The 23,719-nt window shown below is 39.9% G+C and overlaps 1 long non-coding RNA gene across 1 annotated transcript in view; it reads left to right on the forward strand.

Annotated features, from left to right (window-relative positions):
- Positions 1-16,796: 16,796 nt before the first annotated feature.
- LOC118897529 overlaps positions 16,797-23,719 on the forward strand; it is an 86,409-nt gene continuing 79,486 nt past the window's right edge. The window contains exons 1-2 of the long non-coding RNA XR_005020451.1: positions 16,797-16,919; positions 17,859-17,940. This is a non-coding gene — a long non-coding RNA (uncharacterized LOC118897529). The remainder of the gene's footprint in view (positions 16,920-17,858; positions 17,941-23,719) is intronic.

Below are 23,719 nucleotides of genomic sequence, written 5' to 3' on the forward strand. Positions count from 1 at the left end.
CCTGCCTTACAAAGCTCTTCCCAAGTTCCTTTAGCATTATCATTTGAGAAGTTGGAGTAGGACAGTGGTTGATATTTTTTACCCTGTACAATAATAAAATACAAAAGTTGTTTTTCTCCCAGAGTAAGGATGGTTTTTTGAAGTGACATGTTTCTCTTGAAGAGTCTACTGTTATGTTGGACAAACAGAATGAAGCTCTAGACATAGAAAGAAAAACACATACACACATTTCTTTGACATAAAATTACTCATGAGGTCCTGTTAGGATGACCTTACAGAAGATCGACATTTAGAATATATCACCAAAGTGCGGGTTGTGACTGCAGTAAGATGTGTGTTTATGAAACCAGATGTAGAGGGCTGTATAGATTGCCCAAAGAACTGCCAATAACAAAACACTGCTTTGTGCTTTAGCTGATACGTTGTGAAGTGCGTGATCTTTGAACTGTGAAGCATTCATTGAGTTCTTACTTTCTATGACGTAGGGAAATTGATCCTATGGGGCAGTGGAAGGGAGTGTGTCTGGAAGATGGAACAGGTGCTTTCCTGAAGGTATTTATAATTAAGGAGAGATAAAATATAGGTGCATCATAAGCAGCTGGAGAACAACCATAAAGAAGGGAGACTAGAAATTTCAGGGCAACGAGCACAGACCTAGTGTGTATGTGTTGAGGGGTGAAGATAGGTGGGGAGGGATGGCTGGCTGCTGGGGAAAGAGTCTCACAAGAGGTGAATTTTGAACTGGGACTTAAATGATTCAGATTGTTGTAAATGATTGTTCAGGAGGTCATCTGAGAAGGCGGTAATGGCTAGAGCAAAGATAGTGAGAAGGATCCTAGGGAGATTCATATAGGAGAAAGCTCAGAAAGACAGAAGCTGGGGGGAGGGCTATGTTGGCAAAGAAAGTTGTGCTTTCATAAACGACTGTCCAATATCTAGATAAAGATGAGCATTATGGAGACAAATAGAAAGGTATAAGAAATATATCGGTACTTAAAAACAAACGAATGACTTTGGGCTTTGAGTATTTTGCAATATAATTCCTGGGGAAGAGATTCTGAGTCACTTTGCTGAACCATTCATTGCTCCAGCATCTGCTGGGTACTATGTTCCAAGCCTCAGGTTAGGTGCTCCATCCTAAAATATCACATAAATACAAACCTGTTTTTGGAACAAGGGATGGTGCAAAAGACAAACGAATACTCACACACCCTACCATTGGTAGTAACACATTCATTTCCAGAATAAAGTGCCTGTGTGAATAAGGAAGAAAGATATTTTTAGAGAACTTCCTTTCCTCTTTTGGAATATGGGGACAACACCTGCCAAATCTGGCACAGCATGATCACTGCTCCCCAGCAGACATGCACTGAACAACTGACTCAGCCGTTCGGGGCTGTTTCAAAACCGACAGCAATTTCTGGGCATAGGATTTTGGCTCCAAGAGCCTGTGGTAACCCTGTGCTAATTCCTTCAATATTTTTAGTAACTTGTAGTTGCAAGTACAAAACTGTTAGTAGCAGGAGCATAAAGGACAGGTTTTATAACCCCTGGAAACTGAACACTGAAAGTGCACTTCAGTTACTGAAGAATGAAGTCAAAAATTTTTTTAGAGAATATTCTTTCACAGGCCACACTTAATTAAGCTGTAACTTTTCACCAAATGACTTGGAAGAAGGAAAATGCATTTTTTGGTCCATTGTATTTAGTTCATTAATGAATGACTCTCATCATTTACTAGTATGAGCTGTTAATTTATAACCCAGATCACATTCTGCTCTCTCAGCATTCCTTTTTATTGAATTGATATTTTCAAGAAGAAAATTGTAAAAAGCCCATATAAATAAAGATAATTACACCAGCAACCATGAAAAGAACTGAGTGACACTAGGTCTTCTCTGTCACCTTGAATTATAGGCTCTGAATGATCTTTCCTTCAGGTTAGAGGAAGTGTTTGTCCTTATGACAAAACTCATCCTTCTAATTAACCTCAAATTAATGCATTTTAAAACTGTGGCTGTTTGTAGCAATTTATCCCCATTTGACCTCTGTGAGTTCCCAGGTTATTGTGTCTATAACCTTTGCGGAGGAGGCTCAGGGGTAGGAGAGGGGTGGGAAGGTCAGTGTGCACCATATATTTCACAGACCCTGTAATTGGCCTAATGATAGAAAACTGCAGTGTTTGAAATGGTATTAGGTTAGCAGTCTCTGACATAGCTTTTCACAACTTTGTATGAAAATGTCTATGAGGGCACAAAAAAATCCTAAAACTGTATTATCCCACCTAAAAAGATTAAAGGAAAAAAGCTTGTTAACTGAGGGTGGATTAAGAAATACCTCCTCATCTTCCTGTACTGGCACACTCATGCCTAACCTTATGAAACAGACCCTATTTGGAAAAAGGGTAAAAAAAGATAGAAAAATTCTGTGATTCCTTCTATTTACCATCTTCCTTGTCTTAGGGACCCAGTGTTTGTTCTTCTTTTCTTCAATAAATGATTTTTTAGATGACAAAAGTATAAAATTTTCTAATTTTTCTACAGTAAGAATGGTACTTGGTGGTTTGTAAGAGGACCGGATGTACATGTGATGACTGAGAGGCAGAGCATGGAGGTTAAGGGGATTTTGGTGCCAGATGACCTCTGTTCCAATCCTGGAATACTTCTTGTGTGACACTGGACAGTTTAACCTAACCTCTATGTGCCTCAGTTACCTGATCTTTATAACAAGGATAGAACCTACCCTAAAGTTGTAAGGATTAAATGTGTTAATATATATGCATGGCTTTTAGAATAATGCCTGCTCTATAGTGAGCACTCTAAGTGATAGCTTTTATTTTCTAAGACCTTCCTGGTTTCAACATGATGCAATTCTATGGAGGACTAGAGAGTGAATTGGAGCTAGGAGCAAACTACTCCTTTCCCAGTAGAATAATTGACTTCAGAAGAGGGTAACAGATTGTAACAAATTGTGCTTTTAGCTCAAGGTATAAGAGAAGCCTGTAGTTCTAGGAACTGGTCAAATGTGGCCAGCTGTTAGGGCTAAAATTACATTACTGACAAAAGAGGAAACAGAACAAGAGATCAGTATCTTCCTTTTATTATCTGCATAAGCAAACCAAATATATAAAATGACAGCATGAATTGTATGGAGGTGGGAGGGAGTAGGTGAGGAGAAAGGTTCTCTTTGTTCTCACACATGGACAGTAAATGCAATTCCAGTTTCCCCTAATTTTCTTCTCTACGTGAAAGCTGAAATTCTGGATATACCTGCTGCAAAAAACTCCTTTTCTCAACTTAGTTTGACCCTGTGGCAGTGTTGATGAGCTGCTTCATTTTTTCTCCGTGGCTGCCCGTATGACACACACCTACCAGAGCTGTGATGGAAATAATAGATGGGCTGAGGAGAGGGCCAGTAATTGTACACGCGCCATGTATCCACATGATATCTGCACCAGGGAAAAGAGAAATAGCAATTAACTGAAATAGAGCTGTTTTGAAGTTGATTGGGAAGAAACATGACCAAAATACGTACTTGGTTTAGAGGCTCCCCCTGTTTTCTTTTAAAATTATTGTGTTCTTTTCTTAGTACAAAAGCAACATATGATAATTGTAGAGAAAGGAAATACAGACAAGAAAAATATCATTACCTGTAATCCCAACTCCCAATCTCGTAGAGGATTGAAGAATGAATGGGTACAAAGAGCAAACTACTCTTTTAAGAGTAGAATATTTTGGTGTATATCCCTCTGATCTTTTACTTCATCTTTTTACAAAAATATAGTCAAATGATATTTGGTGTTTTATACTTCTTTTTCACTTAATATATTACAAATATGAAACAATAGAATTGTAAAACATTTATGAGCCAAATTTTAACAGCCACATAAAATTCTGTTATAAAATCTATTATAAATATCATAATTTTTTACCTATTTCCTGATTTTGACATTTAGATTACCTATGTCCTGTGACTATTGTTGTAGAGAAATCTTTGGGCACCCAAGTTGTTTCCTTAGCATAAATTCTTAGAAATTAAATTGCTAGTCTAAAGTTTGTATATATTTCAAGGAACTTGATCCTTTGTCAAACTGCTCTGAAGAAGGTACTATCAATTTATGATTTACATTTATATACCAGCTTATATAAGAATGCCTAATTCTCCTTATAGGTATTATAGGTATAGGACAATTCTAGGTATTGCAATTATTTTTTATGTTTCCATTCTGATTGGACTAGTCTTGCCCACACAAAGATTTCTAGTGGTTCTGGGAGAACCAATTAAACACATGGAAAAAAATGAACTTCAAGGTCTACTTCACACTATAAACAAAGCTTAATTAAGAATAAATCATTGACATATTTAAATGGTAAATTATAAAGTTTCTAGAAGAAAACATAGAATATCTTTGTAAACTCAGAGAAGGCAGATTTCTTATGAAAATCACTAACTATAAATAAAATATTGATGAGTTAGACTTTATTAAAATTAAATATGCCTTCTTATTAAAAGACACTGTGAAGAAAATGAAAAGAAAAGCCTGAGATGGGAAAGTGTATTCACAATACATATATCTGTATGTATTGTATATGTATTTGTACATATACAAAAGGGCTGTATCTAGAACATATAAAGAACTTCTATGACTCAACAATAAAAGACAAACAACCCAATTTAAATGGTATTAAGGACATGAAAAGAGGTTCAGCATCATTAGTTATTGGGAAAATGCAAATTTAAATCACAGTGAGAAACCATTTCAAACCTGCCGATGTGGCTATAATTACAAAGACTACACCAGATGTTGGCAAGGATGTAAGGCAACAGGAACTTTCATATTTTGCTTGTGGGTGTAGAAAATGGTATAGTCATCCTGGAGAAAGTTTTGGCAGTTTCTTAAAAAGTTTGAATCTTCACCTACCCTGAGATGTGTCATTTCTACTCCTAGGTATTTCCCTTGGGAGAAATGAAAACATCTATCCTATTTGTCCAAAAAAAGATGTGCATGTGAATGTTCATGGAAGCTTTATTAATAAGATCTCCAAATTGGAAACAACCCAAATGTCCCTCAACAGTAGAATGCGTAAACAAACTCTTATATATTTATACAATGAAATACAGCTTAGCAATAACATGGAAAAAAATCTCAGAAACATTGTATTGAGTGAAATAAAATAGACACAAAAGAGTTCACGTTGTATGAGTCCATTAATAGGAAGTTCAGTGATGGGCAAAAGTGACATGTGATAGAAATTAGAACAGTGGTTGTCAGTGAGGTCCGCTAATTGATGGCAAAGAGCCACATGAAAACTCTTTGCAGTGATGGAAATGTTCTGTATCTCAACGGGTTTTTGTTTTCTTAAAATTTAATTAATTAATTAATTTTTGGCTGTGTTGGGTCTTTGTTGCTGCACGCGGGCTTTCTTTTTTCTAGTTGCAGCGAGCAGGGGCTACTCTTCCTTGCGATGCACAGGCCTCTCATGGCGGTGGCTTCTCTTGTTGCGGAGCACGGGCTCTAGGCACGTGGGCTTCATTAGTTGTGGCACGTGGGCTCAGTAGTTGTGGCTCACGGGCTCTAGAGTGCAGGCTCAGTAATTGTGGCACACGGGCTTAGTTGCTCCGCGGCATGTGGGATCTTCCCGGACCAGGGCTCCGAACCTGTGTCCCCTGCATTGGCAGGCAGACTCCCAACCACTGCGCCACCAGGGAAGCCCCGGGTTTTTGTTTATATGGATGTATACATTTGTCAAAGCTCCTAGAATTGTACCCTTAAGATCTGTGTTTTTCTCTGTATGTGTATTTTTACCTCAATAAAAATGCATTTCTGGGCTTCCCTGGTGGCGCAGTGGTTAAGAATCCACCTGCCAATGCAGGGGACATGGGTTTGAGCCCTGATCCGGGGAGATCCCACATGTCGCGGAGCAACTAAGCCCGTGCGCCAGAACTACTGAGCCTGTGCTCTAGAGCCCGCTAGCCACAACGACTGAAGCCTGTGTGCCTAGAGCCCATGCTCCGCAACAAGAGAAGCTCCCACTCGCCACAAGTAGAGGAAGCCTGCGCGCAGCAACAAAGACCCAATGCAGCCAAAAATGAACAAATAAATTAATTTAAAAAAATACTTAAAAAAATGCATTTCTGATATATTAAAGATTTCAATGTAGAAATATGAAATAAAGAAATTTAGAAGCATATTTTCATAATCTTGGGTAGGGTAAACTTCCTAAGCAAGACAAGAAACCCAGTTGCAATAAGAGACTGATATATTAAACTTTGAAAAGCTTAAAAATGTTTATGTTTAAACGTAACATAAATGAAAGCAAAAGATACAAGATGAAAGGGAAACAAATATTTCAACATCTATGATGGGCAAAATTTAACAGCCCTAATAAACAGTGACTTCCTATAAATGGATAAGAATTAGGCAAATGACTTAATAGAAAAAAATTGGCAAAGTATATGCACAGAAAATTCACATAAAGAAGAACGCAAATAAAGGCAGAAATTGAGACACAGATGTAGAGAACAAACATATGGACACCAAGGGGGGAAAGCGGGAGGGGTGGGGGGTGGTGGTGGTGGGATGAACTGGGAGATTGGGATTGACATATATACACTAATATGTATAAAATGGATAACTAATAAGAACCTGCTGTATAAAAAATAAAATTGAATTAAAAAAAAAGAAGAAGAATGCAAATAGCCAGTAAATACATGAAAAGATGCTCTGTTTTACTAGCACTCAGGGAAATAAAAATTAAACCATTAGTGCAGTAAATACAGGATATTTTGGAAACACTAAGTGTTGGTAAAAATGGAAAATGGGTAGTCATACATTGCTGGTTGGAATTTGAATTGCTGGAACTTTTTGGGAAAGCATCTGGCAATATTTGTGAAGACAAAATACATCATTTCATTTGATCTTGTACTCCCTTTTTGATAATCTCTACTATGGAGCAAAAGCACAAGTACTTAAGGATATATGAATAAGGATGTTTATTTAATGTTGTTTGTAGTGGTAAATAAACAAGCTGGGAACAATCTGAATGAACGTTAATAGGAGACTGGTAGAATAAATTATAATAATCTTTACTACAAAACTGTTATACCAAAATTAAAAGGAGTGAATCAGATTTACATATATTGACCTAGAGGGATTCCGATGATATATTATTATGTGAAAAAAGCAACTTGGAGACCAAAGTCGAGCATATTATCCCATTCCAGATTAAAAAAACAAAAGAAATGCAAATACAAATATGCACCTTATTGGAGCATAAACATGTAATGTTTCTGTTTTCTACAATAATTGTCACTTTCATATCTTTTTCAAATTCCTCCCTGCAGAGTAACAGAAATGCTTAGCAATAATATTCAGCCAAATTCCATAACTTTTCAGTCTTTAAAGTCTCATTTTGGTTCTCAAGACTCAACCAAAGATATATCTGAGCTGTGCATTTTACCCCAATTTCAACAATTGGATAAGACGCTCCTCCTCTCTTCCAGAAGATCAAGAAGGAAGCATGGTTGATGGAAATTTCTCAAGAGGGTGGATGTGTTGGTGAAAGTTCCTATTTTATGAATTCACATAGGACTTCAAGGGAAGAAAAGACTGGCTCACCCTACACTGATTCTCATCTCTTGTTGAAAAAGAATTACTAGATTGCTGCTAGTGATCATTACCCTTGCTTTTTCACTATATCAATTTAATTAGTTCCTCGCTAAATTGAGATGATTTATAGTAGTAAAAGATAAATATCTTCCTGGAAAAATAGTCCCCATGGGTGCATGATATGAAAAAGACTATTTGGTAAAAAGAACATCTAGTGAAGAAAGTTAATAAAATGTCTACCTTTTTAAACCTGCATAGAAATTATGACTCCTAGCTTCCAAAGTCTGTCTGTCCAGTAATAGGGGCACATTTGTCCCCTGGGGGCTCCCAAAGACTCACAATTGATCTTATTATTATAAATTTATTCGTCTTTCTCAGGGTATTTGGACTATTTTTAAGTGAGTTAGGCCTGACATATAGATGCAGGAAGTCAATTACATATGCTTCTTTTCCATCTAATCTACTTTCCTTGGTTCATATGAGTGTCCCTATTCCTTACCCTACTGTATGTAGCAATTGTCATTCTCCACTGGACCTATATTCTCAGACCAATGCTGGGATATCTTTGTTGACTTCTCTTGGGTCTCTTCTGTTCTTCCTTAGTCCCAGGATAAAGCCTTCTCTATCCCAGGTCTTTGCTTTTATTCCCTTTGTCCGTAGTTAAGATTATTTACTCTCCTTCTCCTCACATGGCTCAATGTCACTATTCAAAGTAGCTGAGAGCTTGGCGCAGTAGCTTGGCCACCTGATACTGGCCCTGGCCATAATTCTGATTTCTGATGGTGGTCCATAAAGCTGGCAAGCTACATGGTGCTGAGGATTTGCTGCACATAAAAAAATCACATACAGGACATCTCTGTATGAGCAGTTGCCTTCACTTTCGGCCTGATCCTATTAGCACAATACCCACTGCTGCTGCCAAAGAGAAAAATATTTGAAATGTTTATAAAAAGTCATGATTTGTAAAATGCAAATTATAAAGAAAAGACATTTAGAGCTGGAAGGGACAGAAGCCAAGCCCTCTCCTTTTATAGTCAAGGAAGGACAAGCTCAAGTGACTTGTCTGAGGTCACACAACTAGAAGAACTAGGAGTCACATCTTGGAACTTGCTGTTGGTGAGCTATTTACTTGTGAAACTGAAAACAGAAACAGTATAGGACAGCAAATCCTGATAGCCCATGTTTTTTCCTGCTCACTTAATACCTCCCCAAACAACCTGAAAGTTTAAAATTGTACTTAGTCACACTATCTGTTCCATCAATTTGAGAGCCATAAGAAGAAATCCCTTTGTAAAATACTTGGGTCTTTTGTGTGTTAAGGTGCTCCAGGTCTTTCAAAGATATTGGAAATTAGCTCATTAACATTTCTGTCTTGCTAACACCTTGCCCTTGTCATTTAGGGAACAGTAGGTAATTTTGTAATACGCAGATACCGGGTTGCACATTAGAATCATTTGGGGGCTTTTTAAAAAATATAAATGTGGCCAGGTCCCACCCTTAGAGATTGTGATTTGATTGGTCTGGAGGGAGGGCCAGGAATGAGTATTTTTTTTTAATTAAAAAAATTTTTTATATTGGAGTATAGTTGATTTACAATGTTGTATTAGTTTCAGGTATACAGCAAAGTGATTCAGTTTTACATGTACATATATCCATTCTTTTTCAGATTCTCCATATAGGTTATTACAGAATATTGAGTAGAGTTCCCTGTGCTATACAGTAGGTCCTTGTTGATTATCTATTTTATATATAGTAGTGTGTATATGTTAATCCCAAACTCCTAATTTATCCCTCCCCCCGACCTTTCCCTTTTGGTAACCATAAGTTTGTTTTTGAAATTTGTGAGTCTTTTTCTGTTTTGTAAATAAGTTCACTTGTATTATCTTTTTAGTTTCTACATATAAGTGATATATGATATTCATCTTTCTCTTTCTGACTTACTTCACTTAGTATGTTAATCTCTAGGGCCATCCATGTTGCTGCAAATGGCATTATTTAATTCTTTTTCATGGGTGAGTAATATTCCATTGTATGTATGTACCATATCTTCTTTATCCTGGAATGAGTATTTTTAGAAAGACCCCTAAATAATTCCAATGTACAGCCAGATTTGAAAACTCTAATTCTAGAATAGTGGTTCCCAAAGTGTGGTCTCTGGTCCAGCAGCTTCCCTATCACCTGGAAACTTGTTTGAAAAGTATAAATCCCCAGACCCATTCCTAAACTTTCTGAAGCAGAAACTTTGAGGGTGGGGACCAGCAAGCAGTGTTTTAACAGGCTCCCTAAGTGAAGCTGATGAACGTTAACATCTGAAAAAAAAAAATGCTGGTCTAACCCAGGATGGGCAAACTATGTAGCCTGTTTTTGTAAATAAAATTTTACAGGAACATGGCCACACTCATTCATTTATATATAATACAATGACACAGTTCAGTAGTAGTGATGAAGACTGTATGACCCACAAAGCCTGAAATATTTACTATCTGGCTTTTTAAAGAAAAAGTTTGCTGACCCCTGAACCGTGCTTTTCAAATTTTACTGTACAGATGACTCACCTGGGGTTCTTGTTAAATTGCGAACTCTAATTCAGTGGGCCTGCGATGAGGCCTGAGATTCTGCTTTCTGCTTCCAGGTGATCTCCAGGTGATCCTCAAGTTACTGGTCTGTGGACAACACTGTGGATAACAAGAGCCTAAAGCAATGCTGCCCAGCAGAAATACAGTGCAAGCCACAAATGCGAGCTGTGTATATAATTTAAAATTTTCTGGTAGCCATATTAAAAGATTAAAAAAAAATAAAGCTAATTTTAGTAATATATTTTATATAACCCAATGCACCCAAACTATTACCATTGAAACATCTACTTAATGTGCAGAATATCGAGATATTTTACATTCTTTTCTTGGTATTAAGTCTGAAATTCAAGTGCTCAATTATTACATGTGACTAGTGGCTACCAAATTAGATAGTGTAATGTACAGTTCAACTGGTAGTTGGGGTGGTGGGGGATTTTAGATTTAGGTGAGTAGGAGGGAAATAGTGAGACAAGATTAAGGAAAAAGATGCCAAGTACGACTTAACTCCCTGCAGAATTTTGCCCATGGCTGAGCATGTTAACCTCTTCCTCTTTACTCTTTGCCCTGGAATACAGGGGGATTCTATGCTTACTCATATTATAGGCAAGTGATGTGTTTTAAATGGACTGAGCTGGTACACTGTTATGTATAATATTATTACAGAAAAATGTGATATGAATTTGAATCCCCAAATAATTCTGTTAGGAAGGGAGATATATTCCAACAATGCACTTCATTTTCATGCTCTTTAAGTATTTGAATTCCTTTATAGTTGAGCTGAGAAGGGTCCAGAGCAGTGGAATAAGGGCAGTTTCCATGAAATGGGGAGAAGTTCTAGGGCTGGACCAAGGGGAGTTTCAGTTGAGAGTTACCAGTCCATGGAGACACCATGGCAGGAATGAGCATGCTAGATGGAGTTTAGAAAACTAAGCCAGAAGGTCAAGAGCCAAGAGGCCAAATTGGTGAGTTAGTTGGGCTGTGGGAGGGGAGATGGAGAATGAAAATGTGGTTGGCAAAAAAGGAGAGAGTTGGAAATGGGATAGCCAGAGGCAGGATGAGGTACTGATAGGTTAGAGGGAAGTTTAAGTTTATTTTAATAATCTACTCTGATTATCCCGCTACCTCTTTCACTTTGAGTGAGAACGCAGAGTACATCGAAGAGTAGCAGATATAACAATAAGATGGAGGGATAGGAGTCTGTTCCAAAATGTGCATGCCTTGCTTGCTCTGCCTTGATCCTCCATTCGTCATAGAATTGAAGTCAAGGTTTTAAGTGAAAACACAGTTTTTGGTTTAAAGAGCCAGTTACACAACTTTAGGCAGGGATGTGGCTGGTTGGAAAGAGAGAGGAGAATTTGGGCAGAGGGAGAATATGTGTTACTGAGGAGATTGGAAGGTATATTAGTTTCTTATTGCTGCTGTAACAAATTACCACCAACTGAGTGGCTTAAAACAACACCCATTTATTATCTTACAGTTCTGGAGGTCAGAGTCTGAAATGAATCTTATGGGGCTAAAATTGAAGTGTCAGGAGGGCTGTGTTCCTTCCGGAGGCTCTGGAGGAGAATCTGTTTTCTTGCCTTTTCCACCAGCAGTTAGATGCCAACTGCATTCCTTGGCTCATGGCGCTTTCCTCCATCTTCAACCACTGCACTGTCCTCACATCTCCTTCTTTTGACTCTGATCCTCTTGCCTTCATCTGATAAGGACCCTTGTGATTACACTGAGCCCACAAAGATAATCTAGGCTAATCTCCCCTTCTCAAGATTTTTAACTTAATCACAACTGTAAATCCCTTTAACCACATGAGGCAACAGTCACAGGTTTTGGGGATTAGGATGTGGACATCTTTGGGAGCCAGTAGTCAGCCTGCCACAGGAGGTCAGTACTGAATCTGTTTCAGTTATCAGTCCTCTGGTCAGTGTTACGGACATGTGTCTGGGTCTCAAGGAGAGAGCCTACAACAGGGGGCTTAAACTCAGAAGCCTATAGGAGTCAGGCAGGTAATGAAAACATAAGACACAGCGGGTAAGACAATAGGGAGTGGTGAGGACTGTGCGTGAACTGGAGACTGTGTGCCTGTTTAAAGGGGGACAAGACATTACCTCAGCTCCAGCCAGCTCCAGTTATTGGCTGTATAGGTACAATATTACCAGATTTGACTTTTCAAGAGAAGCCTGAAAATGAGGATATTATACAATGTTGTGCTGGTGTTTAACAACAAAAAGTGTGTGTGTGTGTGTGTGTGTATGTGTGTGTATGTATATGTATATATATATACATATACATACACACATACAAATATACATATATGATACATATTGTAAATTTTACTGATATAAAGAATATATAGTAGCATGCAACTTGCAAATATCCATAAAATTTAACATACTCTGTGTGACTTGCTATTTCTTACCACATCCACTCTCAGTTTTTATAATTTTATCAACAACAATAGGGTAAAAAATAAGACTATGAATAAAAGCTTGATTATTAGCTTAATTCTGACATACATCTTTGTTTCAGTTTTGTCTAACTTGTTATGGTAAATGAAAATATCAACCAACACTCGTAAGTACACTTGTTCATCAGTGATGTGACTTCTGAATTGGACAACAGTTTTCAAATGCTGGAAGAACATTTCCTCAATATTTGGTGCTATTCACAATGTAAAGACTACAGGCACAACACACTTTAAAGTTTTATCTGCATTATTAACATTTTTTTCCCCATTATATTCTTAAGTATAGACAGTCAACAAACAATGGACCAAGGCTTGAGTTGAAATATTTGCCTATTTCTACTGTGTTATAATTTCATCATGGCTTATTTCAAGGGATGTTACAGAATGTGGAGCTGGGAAGAGATGAGCATTCTATTAGATGACATTTCCACCCCACAGATGCAATAGATGTAAATAACTTCAAGAGCATAGATCATAGTAAATTGTAATAATATAATTAAGAAGTAATGACTTTTGAGTATTTATTACCTTTAAAAATTTTCTTTTCTTTCTTTCTTTTTTTTTTTTTTTTGGCTGCACCGTGTGCCATGCGGGATCTTAGCTACCCGACCAGGGATCGAACTCATACCCCCTGCACCCCTGCAGTGGAAAGCATGGAGTCCTAGCCACTGGACTGCCAGGGAATTCCAAAAATTTTATTTTTTAATAGCTTTATGGAGATAAAATCTACATACCATAAAATTCACCCTTCATATATTTTGTGTCCATTTAAGTTTAATGAATTTTTGTATGTTTTCTGAACTGTACAACCATCAACACAATCTAATTATTGCCTTTGTTTTTAATAGTATTTATTTACGTGTATGTTAATATAATTTAAGTTTTAATAATAGCTGTGTTTAACAATGGCTTACAAAATTGTTGAAAATTTAACATTCGGTTCTTACAAGAGGTTCTTTTACAACAGAGATTTTCAGTGAAATCTCCTAATTTTATTTTTTTCATTACTGACTTTATTGATTTGGGCACTCTCTTTTTCTCTAGGAGTCAAAATCTCCTAATTTTAAATTGTTGCCCAACATGAAAAAAACAAAAAACGTGGTGAAAGAAGCACACCTGTAACCTAGGTTGGCTGACAGGCCGTCATTTCGTGGTGTCTGTAACAGGGGCACGAGCAGTAAGAGGAGGTGTTATGCAAGAGAGACCTCTGGGAGTTGCTGCTCCCCAGCCTTCTGTGAATGTGGCACCGGCAGGTGTGTGGGATTCTCTGCCTCCATCATGCAGAATCGGGGGCAGTTTGTGTTGCTGCTGTGCCAGGGCCACTGTGGCGTCATCCACTGGCAGCCCCTTCGGTGGTGGGAGGTGCAGGCGCTGGGGCGAGGGGTCTTCTCTCAGCGTCTCACTATGAAGAGAGACCCTGGGGGAGGCAGCGCAGGAGAGGAGGAAAAATGGAAACTGCTGTGTGTAGGCTGAGACACTTATGAGACAGTCCAGTCGGGAATCTTAAAACAGCATGGGGAGACTTTTGTGGGGAAGAATCTAGAAGTCCTGAAATCTTTGGTGAGGGTGTGTTAAAGTCACGTTAGATCTGGAGGGGATCTCCATGTGCCACGACAAAGGGAGACCGTATATTTTATACCCCAAACTGGGACACTTCTGAGAGTGAAAGGGAATGCTACTAATAAAATAGACGGAACAACAGGTGTAAGTTGAGACTGTCCCGCACAAATTGGTGTGTGTTCACTCTGCTTGTAAAGGATCTAATCCAGTAGTCATTGGAGAGGGTGTGCTACAACCTGTGAGGAATTTTTTCCCAAAATGAACATGCAGTTGGGAATGGGGGAAGAGTGGGGTGGAGAGAGCAGTTGTTTACCAGAATTCGGTGACAGGAAGGGTGTGTGGTTTACAACAGCTCTCCAGGTGACTGTCTTGTCCCCTCTACCCTGAAACCCACACTGAGGATCACAGAGGTATTCGGGTCACAAGGTGGCAAAGGAAGGACTAGAACCCAGAGCTAGCACTGCGCTTGGCACAAAGAAGGTTATGATTGTGCATTGACTGGCTGACAGAACTCACGTGTCTTGGTTTCTAGTTCGGTCAATTTCGGGAGCAAAACAGCTTCCGCGTGCGCGTGCGCGTGCGCCTGCGCCTGCGCAGACTCCAGGGATGGAAGGGGCGCTCTCGGCTTCCTCGAGGCGGTTCCGTCCTCAAGCTGTGGCCTTGCCTTTCTGGGACTCACCTGTGTAAGTTCCTGAGAGGGACACAACCCCACCCCCACAGGACCAGGCAACCTTTGTTAGAAATTGCTTTGCTCGCGGAGACTCTGAGGACAAACCTGTTCGTAAGCTTGTCCTGGTAGCCCCATGACTGTGAGGTGCTGGGGGGAAAGCCTGCGTGAGAGCGAGGGTGGTGGGAGCGAAGGACCGGAAAACAGCGCCTTCCAGCCACAGCCTAACGACCCACGTGGTGCCGGGCCGCCTGTGCCATACAGGGGCCATATTTTCTGGGTCTAGTCTGTCAGTAAATAATATGGCACAGATGTTGCTGCATATTTTATGGTTAACTTGCCCCAGGGGTCTCTGAATGTTTTATAATTTCTGGGTAAAGAAAGCAAGCATCCACGGCTGTGTGCTCTTAGCAGCAGGTTCAGCGTTGTTATAATGTCTCAGATAGGAGACGTTCCTTCTAACCCCGGTCACACTTTGAAAAGACAATAGCCATAAAGGTTAAAGCTTCAGTTCAATGTGAGCAGTGCCAACACAGGAAATTAACATCTAACCGGAGGAGTGGAGACTATTTTCAGGACATTGCAGTGATTCTGTGGCTTGATTTCGGACAAAATCTTGAAAACTGAGATTGATGTTTCTTGCTTTTTTGGGTTGAAGCCTTTTGGGATTGACCTATGGAGCAGGAGAGTTTTCTTTATGATGGGGAGGTACAGTTTGTTTAAAAAGGACAAATTCGTCTCAAGATTAGGTCAGCCCTGTATAAGGAGGCCCTCTGAATTTTCACGGTCCTCTGTTCCTAACCCACTTCGGCATCATGAGCAGCAGAGGGCGCCCTACTGACAGCAATCTGAGAGATCGCCCAAGTGAGGACCAGGTGATCTGAGGTTGTGTGCCTGTGTCTACTCTTAATTTACATCTTCACATACCTTCAGTGAACTCCAGGTGGACTCCTGCTCCACAGGTCAAGGTAGGGAGTGTGGGGGTGTGGGAGGGAGACAAGATCTAATTAGAGAGTGGGGATACGGTATAGGGAGATGGTGAAGCTCATGGCCTCAGGAGACAGAACTTCAGATTCTGGTGCTGCTTCTTACTAGCTGTGTCCTTGAGCAGTTATGTTTCCTCTCTGCAGTTTACTCATTAATAAAATGGTGATAAATACTAACCTATTTGAAGTAAGTGTTTGGCAAAATGCCTGGCTCATAGGACATGCTCAATAAATAATAGCTTTAAAAAGAAGCAAGCAAGCAAACAGATGTTCTCAGGTTCAGGTAGGGGGAAAGAGAGGCAGAAAATGAGTAGGGAGCCTGCTCATCTACCATGCTGGAATAACTCATTTTGGAACGTATAACAAAGACTAAGGTTTTATATATACATGCCTATTAACTGATTGATTAAAAACAATCCTTAATGAGGTGTGGATAAGTTTTGCCTATTATTTCATATTGGCTTTCTGTTTATTTGGGAGGTGCTGGTTTTCTTTCACATCTAAATGATTTGACAGTGTGAAATTCTAAAATAGATGTTTGCAATTGTTCTCTAAAATAATCCTATAGGGCTTCCCTGGTGGCGCAGTTGTTGAGAATCTGCCTGCCAATGCAGGGCACACGGGTTCAAGCCCTGGTCCGGGAAGATCCCACATGCCGCAGAGCAACTAAGCCCGTGCACCACGACTACTGAAGCCTGTGCACCTAGGGCCCGTGCTCTGCAACAAGAGAAGCCACTGCAGTGAGAAGCCCGTGTGCCACGACAAAGAGTAGCCCCCGCTCGCCACAACTAGAGAAAGCCGGCACGCAGCAACAAAGACCCAACGCAGCCAAAAATAAATAAATAAAATAAATAAATTTATATTAAAAAAAATCTATCCACCACGAATTTTTAAAAAAAATAATCCTGTTTTTTTTAGGGAGAAACTTGATATGCCCAAGAATAAAACCAACTTGAAGAATGATATGAACTGTTTAGAGGTGCTTTCCAAACCTCGTTCCAGATTTGGGGTCTGAAGATGCAAAGGAAATGGCTTTTACCACATTTCACTTGAGATGGTAGGAACCTTCTTTGACACAGTTGATAGAATTTCAGAGCCAGAAGCATCCTTGAGGTTATCATACTTTAAAAAATACCTTACCTGCCTCCCTCCCCCAACCCAATTAAATAATCTCTTAGCAGTGAGGCTAGGTTATCAGCACTTTTACAAGTGTCTCAGTTGATTCTAATATGCAACCAGCATTGTGAATCCTTGATCTACACCAGCTGATTTTACTGATGGGGAAAGTACTTTTTGCTGGTGGGGAAAGTATTGACACTTGTGCATCTTCCCTGCGGCCTCCAAAATATAGAGGCTTAAAATAGAAATTAAATGAGTTAAAAGCCTTCAACGACTCCCCCCACCCCCTTTCTGCCATTTCCCTTCAGTTTTCAGGACAAAGTTCAGGATCTTCAGCTTAGCTCACAACTCTTTTCAATGTTTGCCTCGTGCTACACATCTCACCTCAATTTTTCTATTCCCCTACTTCTCCCCCTACACCCTTTGTCTAGTCATGCCCAACTGCTTGCATTTTTAGAATGTGGCATGATGCTTCACAGTGCCACACTTTAACACATGCTTTTCCTTCCTCCTGCTGGGCTGCCTTTATCTGTTTCCTCATTTTCAAAATGAAGTTCAAGCTGAGATTCTCAAGTAGAGAGGCAACAGGGGAGCATTAGCTGTGGCTGCCTGGGTCAAAACACTGTAGATTCTTTTAAAGACTGGGAAATACTCTAAGAGTCTTTAATTTCAAGCTGGAATGCTTTCAGGGCTGGATTGGTATCACAGATATATTAAGGAGGACCAGGTATGAGACAAAAAAAAAATGACAGAGCCCTGGCTGCCTGGAGAACATGTACCCCATTTAAAGATGACTAAATTCCACTTTTTGAAAAACACAGAGCAGTCAGCACAGGGGTTGCCAATTCACAACCCTTGCAATCACCTTGTTTTATAGATGCGATCGAGACTGGATGTTTCCTCTGCCCTGTTAGCTACTGTACTGGCTGAGTTCTGCAAGCTTCCTTGCTAGGAGAAAGGTAAGCCTTTATTCTGACACATGAGCACCCTGGGCCCATTTGCCTGCTTCAGGGGTCATTGTCCAACCTAAGGTATGGAGAGTACCTGCGTCTGCTTTGGCTCTTCTAAAGGGATCTCTCCTAACTCCGGGTTTCTATACGTCTCAAGGGACAACTGAAAAAATAGCTTTGTTTGCTTCTTTGCCAAGAGACTCACTGTTGGAGATAGAGGTAAGTCTTACATATCATGCCATCAACAGGGATGGGAAAGAGCAGAAATAATAAGCTGTGAAAGGTATGGTGTGTAGGATAAAATCATGTCTCTTAATTGATCAGGAGATGGCACAGGTTTGGAGAGGAGAGGCTGGGAGTTTGGGATGTCCATTGTTTGTCAAGATGACAACCCCTTGTCCCCTACATTAAAAGCATCTCACAATAGATGGGAGGTTTCCTTCTTAGTTCCTGGACACTTGCCATTTCTCTATCTTGCTCTTGTGTTGTTGTGACCCATAGTGGTTTATGAGATGCAGGCAACTTCCTGGGCTGGTTTTGCTGAGTGGCCAAGTGTGTCTTCATTCATGCTGTCGTCACAGAAGTGATAACTCTTCTTCCAAAGCAGGAAAGTCTGTATTTAAGGCAAACTTTCCTCAGTCAATACACATTCTCACCTTAAAAGTCTTGGTTGAAGAAAGATAAATTTTTACAATAAAAGGAAAAATATAAATGTAAAATAAAAATAAAACAATAGGAACTGAGGAACAGTAAATTATTTATCACTTAATAAAAGAGAAGGACCAAGTCGTAGGTTTATTTTATTTATTTATTTTTAAAAAATAAATTATTTATTTTTGGCTGCATTGGGTCTTCGTTGCTGCGTGCGGGCTTTCTCTAGTTGCGGCGAGCAGGGGCTACTCTTCGTTGTGGTGCGCAGGCTTCTCATTACGGTGGCTTCTCTTGTTGCTGAGCATGGGCTCTAGGCACATGGGCTTCAGTAGTTGTGGCTCACGGGCTCTAGAGCGCAGGCTCAGTAGTTGTGGCGCAGGGGCTTAGTTGCTCTGCGGCATGTGGGATCTTCCCAGACCAGGGCTCGAACTTGTGTCCCTTGCATTGGTAGGGAAGTCCCCACAGGTTTATTTTAAATAACAAGATCTCCAATAATTTTTAAACATTTCCCTTTATATACAACTTTTAAAAAACAATGTTATTTTATTTGTATTTGTATATTATTTACACTCTTCTCACTGTTCATTTTAAATACAAAGCAGATATTGAGATATATGGAAACCTAAGCCATCTTTAAAGATGAGAAAATTCATATTTATAAAGGCCTTTCTATTCTGATTTTATGATTTTCATAGTTATAACTAAACGGATATGTTACATGCCATGGTTACAAGTTTCAGACTTGTATCCATAAGTTGATAAATTTGTACTTAGACATCGTAGTTATGCAGTCTAGTCCCTGTGTTGCAATGTCCTTACTTCTCTGACACTATGGCAATGACATTTTCTGGATTTACTGCTGGAGATAACCTGTCCTCACAGTCCAGTTCTTAGAAAATTTTTAATATTCAAAAGGAGCTAATGAATGGGAGGCATCACGTTTGTTCTTTAAAAGATTTTAAATAAGAAATTAATCCATTAAACAATCTGCAAGGAGAGCTATCTCTCTTGGTGGTTTCCATGTTCGTAAAATTCCCCAAATGTGCAGTTTTTCTTTGGTAATTTAATTTCTGCTGCAGATGTCTATCCAATTTATTTGTGATTTATCATAGATTTTAATTTATAGTGAAAGTGCTGGGCCAGATAATTTTTTTCCTAACCTCATTCTGGTTTTAATGAATAATTCATTTTCTCCATTATTATTAATTTATCTTTGGATGTTAATGCTTTTGGACAATGACTAGCTTCACAAAGTTCTTCTCCAGCTGTTACGTTGCAGACCTAACACACCTGGAACCTTCTCTTGCCAAAGTATCTTTATCTTAATTGAAAATTTTTTCTAGTCTTAAGACTTTGAGTCTCTCTACGTTAAGAATGAAGTTATAGAATCAAAGGTTTGAAAAGAATCTTAGAGGCAAATAAAGCATGTAATTTATTTGATTCATAAGTGTTACCTGTATTTTACCTGGAATGTGATCATCTTAGCTCACTATGATCTTCTTCAGAGATAAGGAACTTACTCCTCATAACAGACACGACCATTCAGTCTTAATATTCCCAAAATAGAACTTGTGAGTCCTTGAGCAGGTTGCTTACCCTTATATGAGTTACAATATTCTCATGTATATAGTGAAAACATAATGCTTGCCTGGCCTACTTTAGAAAAAGACTGCATAGCCTGCTGATTGAGAGAAATGAGCTCTGTGGACAGATGGACCGGCGTTTAAGTCAGCTCTGCTACTTAGTACAGTGTTATTCTGGGAAAGTGACTTAACCTTTCTGAGCCTCAGTTTCCTCATCTAGACAATGGGGAAAATATTAAAACCAACCTATGGGGTTGTTATGAAGATGGAATTCAATCATGTATTTTCCTTTTTCTTATAGCTTTGATAATCTAATATATATATTTTCCCTTTTTTATTTTATATTTTTAACTTTTAATTTTATATTGGAGTATAGTTGATTAACAATGTTGTGATCGTTTCAGGTGTACAGCAAAGTGTTGATCATGTATTTTCTGTGCTTAGTGTAATGCTGGACATATTGTAAGTTTTCTCAATTAATTGTGGAATATTTATGCATCTATAGGTATATATTTGTGAAGATCAAATAAAATATACACAAAAGTGGTTTATAAGTGTTAAGGAGCTATTCATATGTGTTGACATCATTACTTGAGCATTTTAGTATTTTTTCGAGCCTGGATCTTGAGTTACAAACCTTCCAGAACCTGAATGAAGCAACCACTGAGCCAGAGGAAGGCCAATCCTTATCCACTTTCTGTCTCTGGCCCCAGGTAGCACCTGCCAGCTATTATGCAGTCACTGTATTCCAGGTCCTGTGCTTCGCCTATTTTATAATTAACCCTCCTAACAATCCTCCAAGGTAGGTGCGATGATTCACATTCTATAATATAAAATAAATATAATAACTTGTTTAAGGTTTGTCTTAAACAGCTCTTAACTTGGAGAATTAAACCCAAAACCCAAGTTTATCTTGTTTTAAAGTACATGGTGGGGGGACCTTCAAGTTGGCTGAGGAGTAAGACGTGGAGATCACCTTCCTCCCCACTAATATGTCAGAAATACATCTACATGTGGGACAACTCCTACAGAACACCTACTGAACGCTGGCAGAAGACCTCAGACTTCCCAAAAGGCAAGAAACTCCCCACACACCTGGGTAGGGCAAAAGAAAAAAGAAAAAACAGAGAAAAAAGAATAGGGATGGGACCTGCACCTCTGGGAGGGAGTTGTGAAGGAGGAAACGTTTCCACACACTAGGAAGCCCCTTCAATGGTGGAGATAGGGGGTGGCGTGGGGCAAGCTTTGGAGCCATGGAGGAGAGCACAGCAATAGGGGTGCAGAGGGCAAAGTGGAGAGATTCCCACACAGAGGATCTGTGCCGACCAGCAGTCACCAGCCTGAGACACTTGTCTGCTCACATGCTGGGCGGGTTGGGGCTGGGAGCTGAGGCTCGGGCTTCGGAGGTCAGATCCCAGGGAGAGGACTGGGGTTGGCTGTGAGAACACAGCCTGAAGGAAGCTAGTGCACCACAGCTAGCCGGGAGGGAGTCTGGGAAAAAGTCTGGAACTGCCTAAGAGGCAAAAGACCATTGTTTCGGGGTGCGTGAGGAGAGGGGATTCAGAGCACCGCCTAAACGAGCTCCAGAGACGGGCTTGAGCCGAGGCTATCAGCGTGGACCCTGGAGATGGACATGAAATGCTAAGGCTGCTGCTGTAGCCACCAAGAAGCCTGTGTGCAAGCACAGGTCACTATCCACACCTCCCCTCCTGGGAGGCTGTGCAGCCCGCCACTGCCAGGGTCCCGTGATCCAGGGACAACTTCCCCTGGAGAACACATGGTATGCCTTAGGCTGTTGCAATGTCACACCAGCCTCTGTCGTCACAGGCTTGTCCCTCCTTCCAATTATGACTACCATACCTCTCCCTCTCCCCGGCCTGAGAGAGCAAGAGAGCCCTAGTCAGCCACTGCTTTAACCCCCTCCTGTCTGAGCAGAAAACAGATGCCTGAGGGCGACCTACATGCAGAGGTCGGGCCAAAACCAAAGCTGAACCCCAGGAGCTGTGCGAACAAAGAAGAGAAAGGGATATATCACCGTGCAGCCTCAGGAGCAGCGGATTAAATCCCCACAATCAACTTGATGAACGCTGCATCTGTGGAATACATGAATAGACAATGAATGTTCCCAAAATTGAGGCAGTGAACTTTGAGAGCAACTGTAGACTTGGGGTTTGCTGTCTGTGACTGATTTGTTCCTGATTTTTATGTTTATCTTAGTTTAGTTTTTAGTGCTTGTTATTATTGGTGGATTTGTTTATTGGTTTGGTTGCTCTCTCTTCTTTTTCTTTTATTTTTTTAAAATTTATTTTATTTTTATTTATTTATTTTCTTCCTTTTTTTTCTTCTTTTTCTTCTGAGCTGTGTGGCTGATAGGGTCTTGGTGCTCTGGCTAAGTGTTAGGTCTGAGCCTCCGAGGTGGGAGAGCCGAGTCCAGGACACTGGACCACCAGAGACCTCCCAGCCCCATGTAATATCAATTGGTGAGGGCTTTCCCAGAGATCTTCGTCTTAACACTAAGACCCAGCTCCACCCAATGGCCAGAAAGCTCCAGTGCTGGACGCCCTGTGTCAGACAACTAGCAAGACAGGGACACAACCCCACCCATTAGCAGAGAAGCTGCCTAAAATCATACTAAGTTCACAGACACCCAAAAACACACCACTGGACGTGGCCCTGACCACCAGAAAGACAAGATTCAGCCCCACTGACCAGAACACAGGCACCAGTCCCCTCCACCAGGAAGTCTACACAAGCCAGTGAACCAACCTCACCCACTGTGGGCAGACACCAAAAACAATGGGAATTATGAACCTGCAGCCTGTGAAAAGGAGATCCCAAACACAGTAAGTTAAACAAAATGAGAAGACAGAGAAATATGCAGCAGATGAAGGAGCAAGGTAAAAACCCTCCAGACCAAACAAATAAAGAGGAACTAGGCAGTCTACTGAAAAAGAATTCAGAATAATGATAGTAGAGATGATCCAAAATCTTGGATATAGAATGGAGAAAATACAAGAAACGTTTAACAAGGACCTAGAAGAACTAAAGAGCAAACAAACAATGATGAACAACACAATAAATGAAATTAAAAATACTCTAGAAGGGATCAATAGCAGAATAACTGAGGCAGAAGAATGGATAAGTGACCTGGAAGATAGAATAGTGGAAATAACTACTGCAGAGCAGAATAAAGAAAAAAGAATGAAAAGAACTGAGGACAGTCTCAGAGGCCTCTGGGACAACATTAAACTCACCAACATTCGAACTATAGGGGTCCCAGAAGAAGAAGAGAAAAAGAAAGGGACTGAGAAAATATTTGAAGAGATTATAGTTGAAAACTTCCCTATTATGGGAAAGGAAATAGTTAATCAAGTCCTGGAAGCACAGAGAGTCCCATAAAGGATAAATCCAAGGAGGAACACGGCAAGACACATATTAATCAAACTATCAAAAATTAAATATAAAGAAAACATATTAAAAGCAGCAAGGGAAAAACAACAAATAACACACAAGGGAATCCCCATAAGGTTAACAGCTGATCTTTCAGCAGAAAC

The sequence above is a fragment of the Balaenoptera musculus genome, chromosome 6, assembly GCF_009873245.2.
Source record: "Balaenoptera musculus isolate JJ_BM4_2016_0621 chromosome 6, mBalMus1.pri.v3, whole genome shotgun sequence".
Taxonomy (NCBI): domain Eukaryota; kingdom Metazoa; phylum Chordata; class Mammalia; order Artiodactyla; family Balaenopteridae; genus Balaenoptera; species Balaenoptera musculus.